This window comes from Mercurialis annua, linkage group LG1-X (genome assembly GCF_937616625.2).
Source record: "Mercurialis annua linkage group LG1-X, ddMerAnnu1.2, whole genome shotgun sequence".
Taxonomy (NCBI): domain Eukaryota; kingdom Viridiplantae; phylum Streptophyta; class Magnoliopsida; order Malpighiales; family Euphorbiaceae; genus Mercurialis; species Mercurialis annua.
In genome coordinates, this window is record NC_065570.1 from 44442226 (window position 1) to 44451075 (window position 8850).

General features: G+C 33.6%; 1 pseudogene; it reads right to left on the bottom strand.

Annotated features, from left to right (window-relative positions):
- Nucleotides 1–5635: 5635 nt before the first annotated feature.
- Nucleotides 5636–7389, bottom strand: LOC126670790 ((S)-8-oxocitronellyl enol synthase CYC2-like; annotated as a pseudogene).
- Nucleotides 7390–8850: the final 1461 nt, after the last annotated feature.

Below are 8850 nucleotides of genomic sequence, written 5' to 3' on the forward strand. Positions count from 1 at the left end.
ACTGCCACGGCGTGATATCATAAATCTTAATGGTATGCTCAATTTGAAAATCGATTAACATTAGCGGGAAGTATTAGAAAAAAAAATTAAATTCATGCAAGTATAGTGTAATACACATTTTTTAACCAAAATCATTACAAGTTGTTCTAAAAGCTAGTAAGTAATAAACTGTCAAATTATATTTATAGTGAGGGGAGGCTTAAAAGAATCAAAGTCCAAAAAAACAATCATAGATCATCATAACAAGAATCAATGTTCGGTGAGAAGGATAAGAATCCAAGCTTGTGACAGCTGATTCTTGATGCATGAATCAATCGACAGGTCATCAAGAGACCAAAATGCATACTTTCGAGGTGTCGAGAAGAAAGACATCCAAACTCTAATGAACACAAAGAAAAAGATGCAGACCTTAAAACAGTCCAGAGGCATATCAACACAAAAAATGGTAACAAATTCTAAAATTATTAGTGGAAAAATACCAACAGGAAATTGCTCCTCGACAGACTGGCCAGATCGCAGGAGTTTCATTAGTTGTTCGCGATCAGGATTCTGATAATTAACCAGACCCGAGGTTGTTGGTGGTGTCTCAGTTGTTTCAAGACTGAAACTGGAGGAGAAAAAAACTTTATTAAGTAAAAGTCAACTTCTAAATTCCTTGGTTGCCAACTTGAACTGGGTTAATTTGTGGCATGAAGGATGCGGCACCAGCATTAGCGCTACTGCAGTGAGCGGAAAGGCTATATAGTCTGGAGCAATCGAAGAACGAAAACAGATAAATTAAAATCCATGCAATTGAAATATAAAAACCACAGCGTTCAAAAAACATCAACACAGCGACAAAATTATACGTGGGCTCCTCATTATCGTTGTTTGCAGTAGATTCATACGAGGGCTCTTCATTATCGTCATTTTTGCGGACTATCGCCTAACCATAAAAACAAAATAAAATTAATGTTCAGTATCAATAAAAAGAAAAGCGAAGCTAGAAATATAAGCAAAATGGGAACAGCAGTGATATGATTATTACCATAGAAAAAGAAAGGCAAAGGGAGAGAAGACCCCCTTAAAAATCCTGAAGTTAAGAGTTTTGAATAAAATGGGTTAGATCAATCTTACTTTCTCACTCTGTTTAAGGAAAAACGGAACTCCACAAATCTTATTAGCATAAAATTCTTTAATCTGGTTTTTGTGCAGCTGCCAAATTAGTTGACTCATCAAGAAGGAAATGTCACCCGGATTAAATAAAAAACTGTTTACTAATTCTTCACCAGTTGGGCAACTACCATGATTATGGAATAAGGGTGTACAAAACTGAGATGAGCACCCAGTAGGATGCTTGAATTTGGAGCAAAACAGGGAAAGACACAAAAAGAGTTAGGGCTACCATTTTTGGGATTACTTGGCAGAAAGGACTGAGAAATAACAGAGTCCAAAGACCAGAATAATGAAGAGACATTATAAGTTGTAGAAATTACAATGATATTCTAATGCATACAACACTGAATTTAAATGGCTACAGAAAAAAGCACAGAAATTGGATTGCCAATAGAAACAAAGCAATCGAAATATAATATACAGCTTTCACATGCCAGGACTTGTCAAATCCTTTGTCTATGATTATTTCTTCAAGTTCAAAAATATAAAATAATTGCCATTCATTATAAACCAAATTCATAGACCTGACCAACTTTAAAATATGATGCAGGGTCTAAGGTTGCATCCCATGACACAAAAGCTAGGAGGTGTAAAAATTATTAGTGGAAAAATAAGGATAGGAACTTACCTTCCAATAGACTGGCCAGGCCGCAGGACTTTCATTTGTTGTTCATGATCAGGACTATGATAATCAACCATACCTGAGGTTGTTGGTGATGTTCTTGGTTGTTTCAAGACCGTCTTTTGAGATAATGGCAAACAAAACTTTGATTCGTAATTTCCCTAACACTATCAAAATTTTGCTCACTTCTCATAAGGCAGATAAAATAAAATAACCAGTTGCAAAAGCACATTAAAATGTGACACAATCCAGCAGGTTGAAGCTTAAGAGGGGCATTACAGAAACAAGTCATTACAACATCTCGTAAATGCGAATACATTATCTATTTATACAATATGAACTCTTCAACAAAAACGACTGCCTTGATCCAAACGAGGGTTTATTGATAAACCGGTCATAAGAAACACAAACCAGCATGCCAAAAGATACCATCTGACTTGTTCTCATTCATTGCTTCATTCACATAAGAAAAAATGACATTATTTTAATAAGCATAACAATGTAACATAAGCGATGCATCAAAAAAGCATAACGATCAGTATATTCCTTCATTAGAAAACCGGTTACACCCTACACGAAGTAATCTCCCTATTATCAAACATACAAAAGCATCATTAAGTTCAAAAATCCTAAAAATATTGTCCATAAAGAGACTACATAATGGGTTGCTAATGAGCTACGGATGTAAAACTTTAAAGGGCGAACGCAACAGCAAAATCAAGGCTATCGCACAGAATGTTTGATAATAAAAAAGTAAATTGTTTCTCCCTAATTATCTTTAATTGTCTAGACTGAGATGTAAAACAACGAAACACGTCCAATAGAAGATATGGAAGCTCCGCATCCTTTCCAAAAGAATCTTCCCTGAAGCCGGCTCTAACGGAACACATTCTGAAATCTCCAAGTGTCACTTTACCCAAATATATTATATCTAAATTCCCACGAACGAGCACCAACAAATCTCGAGGTTCATCACCATGTAGCACAGGAAACTTATGGAGCATTCCATTTGGAATGGTCAAGTCAAATCCATAAAATGGAGACAGAAAATAATTATCAACGGATATTCCTACCATTCTTGGGTATGGATGTGTATCGGCAAAAGAGGCATGTTCCCATGTGTTGCAGGATGAAGATGGATGGAAATCAAAGGTATAGAAAGAATGAGAGATTAGAACATAGAGAGTAGAATCCCGAAGACAAACGCCACTAACTCCTATGATTTGGGGGGGATAACTAGCATAAGATTTCAAAGGCTCGGGAAGTTGAGACCATGAACAAGTGATAGGGTCGTAGAGTTCAAAATTAGGCTTGCGATCATCAGAAAGACAGTCAGAATAAACGAGAATTTTTCCACACACAGCTATAGACATAGGTGCCGCCTTGGGAGCCTTCATATCCGGCCCCTGCTTCAAAAGCTCCTTGTTGAAAGAGTTAGGGGTAAAAGGGCGTGTGAGAGGATAAGTATACATGAGTGTTTGCCAATCAACTACATGTTTAACTGTGTTTGTAAACAATCCTCCAAACATAAACAACACAGAGTCTAGGATGATAAAAGACATCAATGTTGGCAATCCATCACCAAGACCAAGGCAAATAAAGGGTTGCAATTTACTATCAGTATTACCCCCATCTAACTCAATAGCGTAAACCCAGGTGTGAAAATCACAATAAGATACTCCAGCAGAAAGTATTACCGCAACTGTTTTAGGCTCCTCCGTTGATGCCGGTGAAGGTGGTTTTGCTCCCCGGGTAATACTATTACGTACATAACTTTCTCGCCTCGAACTCCTATCACCTCCTCCTCTGCCACATCGACCTCCTCCCCTGCCACCTCTGCCCCTGCCACCTCCACCTCTGCCTCCCCGACTTTGCTGGAACGACGGTGATGGATTAGATGAGAGAAGACCACGGTCAGCGCGACTAAACATCGTAAACAGACAAGCGAAAGCGATGATACTCTTTTCAGTTAGGTTTTCTCGACAATTTTTCAATTAGGTTTCAAACGTGTTGGGTTGGCATGGTATGGGTCAGGTAATACTTATATGAGGTAATTACTTGCTGTGCGCCAAATCTTGAAATTTTTTTTGATATTTTAGTTTTTGCTTTTTATTTTATTTATTGGCTTATCTGTTTAAACTTTAATATTTTTCTTTTATTTTTTATATTATTGCAAATGTTTATATAATTAATTACCTTTTTTATCGTTTTTTGTTTATGTTATAATTCTTTGATTTTCGTTATTATTTAAATTACTTTTTTTGATCCATGTTTCTTAATTTTATTTAATAATTTCAATTTTTATATTGTTATTTATCTATTATTTAATTATTTCCTATTTACATGAGAAATATTAAAATAAATTCATCCTCCATAAATTTAAATTGCCTAAATTATACATATATCTTTTGAATTTAGACCCTTAATTTTATGTATTTAATTTTTTTATAATTTGTTATCTAATTTTACTTTCTATTTCAATTTTGATTATTTTTTAGTTGTTTATTTTTTACTCTTTAGTTGCTCAACAATAGTTTTTTGGTAGTTCATTGATTGATATTAATTTGTTTTTTAAGAAAAAAAAATTAAGTTGTTTTTTTGTTGCTCTTCTTTAGTTGCTTTTTGATTGCTCTTTTTGCTTATTAATTGCTCTTAATTGAATTGTGTTGTTATTTTTTACTCTTTACTTTCTTTTTCAATTTTTTTAATAACAAATATAGCCACATTGTTTCAATAATTTTATTCCAATTATATAAATATTATTATAATCAAAATTTTGATTCCGCTCTTCATTATAGTATATAAATATAGTACATTTTTCAACTTGAATTTTTTTTGGTTGTTCTATTTTTATAAAACTTATTAATACATATATTTAATTAAACTAATTTTCATAAATTTTTAATAAAAAAGTTTAAATTATTTTTTATGTATTTTAATTTTTATATTTTTTGTTAAATAAGATAACTAAATAAGTATATTAGAATTTATTAATGAAACTCATATTTATTTTTGACAAAATAACTAAATACTGTAAAAGAATCTCGGTGCTTCCATCACCGGCAAAACAATTTTCTCCTTCTCGAACATTTTTCGTTTTTTTCCAGCGTGAAGCATCGGGCTAATTTTCCGATAATAAATCATATCCGGATAAACTAGTCATTCCTGAAGATCAAGGATAATCACAGAAGATAACTCATCATATTATTTTTCCGTAAACATTTTGGGCCACTTTGTGTCCAAAAATATAAATATAAACTTAAAATTAATATATAAAAAATGATATTATACTTAATAATTAATTTTGTATTACTATTAGCTAATTACAAATAAGTCAATTAACCAATTAATGCATTTGATTTAATTACAAATTTTCCATTTTTACCTTAATTAATAATTAAGGTCTTTGTTATCAAACTCCACCTTTTAATCCTAATTTATTTACACCCTGATTTTGTGAAATCACCGATTTTACTCAAATCCTCACATTATGTTTTAATTGCACGTTAAAAAAAATTAAAAAATCCACATATTTTGCTTTTAATTACACCTTCAAACATCAAATTGATCTTTTTCAGTACTTCACATTTTAACAAATATTCTAGACAGTACTCAATATTATAATTAAAATAAAAAAACCATCTTCTTGAAATTTCAAAAATTAATAATATAAATTATTATGTTATAAAAATTCATTTTCTCCATCTTTAGACCTTACCGCATGTATTCCGTAAAGTGGGATTTTTCAGAGGATTAGCCAAAAAAAAGAGTTTGCAGAAACAACCAGAAATTCAAGTACATCCTTTATTAAATCGTTTATTAAATTATAAATGTCTGCATACGATCAAAGCATAAAAATCACCCATTAATTAATAAACTTGTTGATGGTATGATTTTCATGTCCCTAAATCTCTCCACCCACACTCGAATACTCTTGAATGTATCAGCAAATCCTAGAAACTCTAATTCTCAACTCTTATTCATGCTACAAACATGTTGAAACCTAAAGTTCAACACAGCATCAAGCGCAAGCAATATCTTCAATCTTAGTCTCAAATAGTCCATATTTCTCAACAATCTCGCCCCACACATTTCCATTATCCTCATCATTTCAGCCCAATCAAACTCATTATCATTCTCATCAAACTCCACAAACTCAACATCAAAGATCTCATTCAACACCTTCCACAAGCTCTTCCAAGTAAAAAAATCATCATTCGTGCAATTAAAAGCTTGGTTCTTCGCTTTATCCGTGATCGCCGCCCATATTTGTTGCTCGGCTAGTAATCGCGCATCCGACATATCGCAGAAATGCTCCCATGTGTATTTGCTGCCAGGATACTTAAAGGGCAACTTTTTGTATTTGCAAATTGTTGCATACACAGATAGGGCTAGCAATGTACTATTCAAACTCCTGAAAGATGCGCCCATTATTATCGAGGATCGATGAACAGAATATGTAATCGAAGGTAAATATGATGTTATTAGATCTTCGAGGGCATAATAAAAATTCGGAGAAGTCTAGGCAAATCCTCTACGAACGGAGGATCCTGATGAACGAGCTGGTTTTCGAATTCAGGATTGAATATCGGACCCATATAATGTTTTGTACCTGTGAGTAAAGTTATGTGCTTGAATCTTGAAGGAGTTGCATATTTGAGCACATTTAAGACATTGGAGAGCATTGATAACAATATAGATGGTACACGTGTAAAACACTAAAAATAGGGTAATATTTCCAAGTCTAAGCTCTAATCCCAAAGCCCAATAGTAAATAATAGCAAGTCCGATGGTCAAATGTCTAGCAAACCAGAATTACCGAGCATAACCCCACAACCCGGATCATAGATCGCCAATAACAAATCACAACGAGGTAAGTATTTAATCGAATATAACCAATCTCGGCATACCGAGCATATACTAATATTTTGACATAAACATTCCCTAACACTAAGTCGGCGTATCCGACTACAGAAAAACGGTAAGTCAGTTAACTTTATCCCCTACCAACACTTGTGACAATACTTCCTATAAATACTCATAAGATAGGTAAGTTTAGGATAATACTCTTTTGACACTCTTTTCCTTTTCTCTTCTCTATTCTTTCTCCTACACAAAGACTGATTTGAGTGTCGGAGTGAACGTTGAAGACCCACCTCCGATGTTCCTTAATTTTGACCGTTCTTTTATGTTTTCGGGTAAGCTTTGAAGAATCCTGAAGCCCAAGATTTCCTCCAGTAACTTGACAAGTTATCACTGGAGCCGTCTGTAGGAATCGAACTCTCGACCACATATGGGATACTTTTCATAGATCTGGAATAAAGTTTCAATCTTGGTTTGAATATTACTCACAGATCTCTGTGCAAATCAGATCTCCCAACTCCATAGCTTTTAAAGCTATGAAATCAAGTTTTGGGAGACGACAAACATCTACGGCTGAATCAAGAAAATAATGGGTTTTCTCTGATAAAGCTTTGGCATCTGGAAAATGGTGCTAATGCGTACATGGGTTTATTGGCCAAGAATATATACTACACAAATACATAGGGGCAAAACTATTTGCTTACATAGTTGTTCTATGTGGCAGTATTTACCAAATCTTGATGGGGCATGGGAGCTCCAGTGAGATGGCAAGTTGTAGTCTCCGAACGAAAAAAACCAAGTCGGCGGCACAGGATTCCGGTTTTCAAGGATCCTCACCCTCTTTGGTCAGATATGACCAAGGAGAAATGGTGGATCTTTATGCCTTGAGGGAAAATGTACTTTTGCGTAAGGGATGTATCTTGAATCAGCTGCAATTTTCATTATGAGCTACACGACATTGAGGTATGGTTTTTTTTAACTTAGACATGCTGTAAATTATTTAAAATATGAAATTGAGTTTTAGAGATGCATATTAGTTGTTTGATTAAAGTCCACAGTGACAATGACCAAATTCTGCTTGCGGCATAATTTCATAAGCTGGAAACGTAAATCACGATTTTTTATATTAGTACTCTTAGCCAAACTAAGAAGTGCTACTAAGATTTGTTATGACAAGAATTCTCATGATGCGCTTTGTGTAAAAATATATAAAAAGAACACATGTAGTATTACTACTATGTAAAAATGGCTAAAAGACTTAAAGTAAGAATAAAAATGCAATTTTGTCTCTATATTAGAGCCCCAAAGTGAATTCCATAAGCCGAAGCGTAATGACTTAACAATTCGAGTAGGAACCATTTTCAATCAATGATTACTGATTAGATTCTACATAACAACTTAGAGAGGCATGAATTGCCCCGTTTCAGCAGCCTAACTCTAATGAGGTCATTAATGGCAAAAATATTCTAGTTTCTGAGCTGTTCTGAATTATGTTGCACTTTATGTTAAGATTGTCACAAGGGTCAAAAATGGATTTATCATAAAAATATAGAAACTTCTCTATAACACGTCAACAAGCATAGTATTGGGGACAAATATCATTTTATCTTCTTTTGCTTGGAGCTGACTTTCTTCCTCTAGTTTAATATGCTCCGGAGCAGAAATAATAATTGTGGTAGGCATCTTCCCTCTATTGATATTCTGAACAAAAAGTGATTGTTAATCTGGGTATAAAAACAAAAGTAAATTTATGTGATTATGTCAAAACCCATTAAGTAAAAGTACAGATGTATAGCTTATTCACCTCCAAGCTTACTTCGATATACAACATTACATCAAAGTGTCTAACACTAAAGGTTACACTTATCACACATTAGAAACTAATAACCTAGTAGTTAACCGTTTAAATCAATTAGGACAACATATAATGTGACATACAAATATTTGGTTGCAACTCCGGTTTACAGAAACTAGCTGCAAAAGTTTCAGATTTCCTTGATTCAATTGAGATTAGCTACGCAGCTTATTTCAATATAGGTTTATACAATTTTGGATAAAGTTTTCTGAATTGTACAGTATAGATCTGAAATAGAGGAAATGACTTGGTCATGAATTTTATAGTGGGAATCTTTAAATTAGTGTAAGAAATAATTCTCCAATTCTTATACAAATTTGAGAATAATAATTGCTTCAACCATTTTTATACCTAA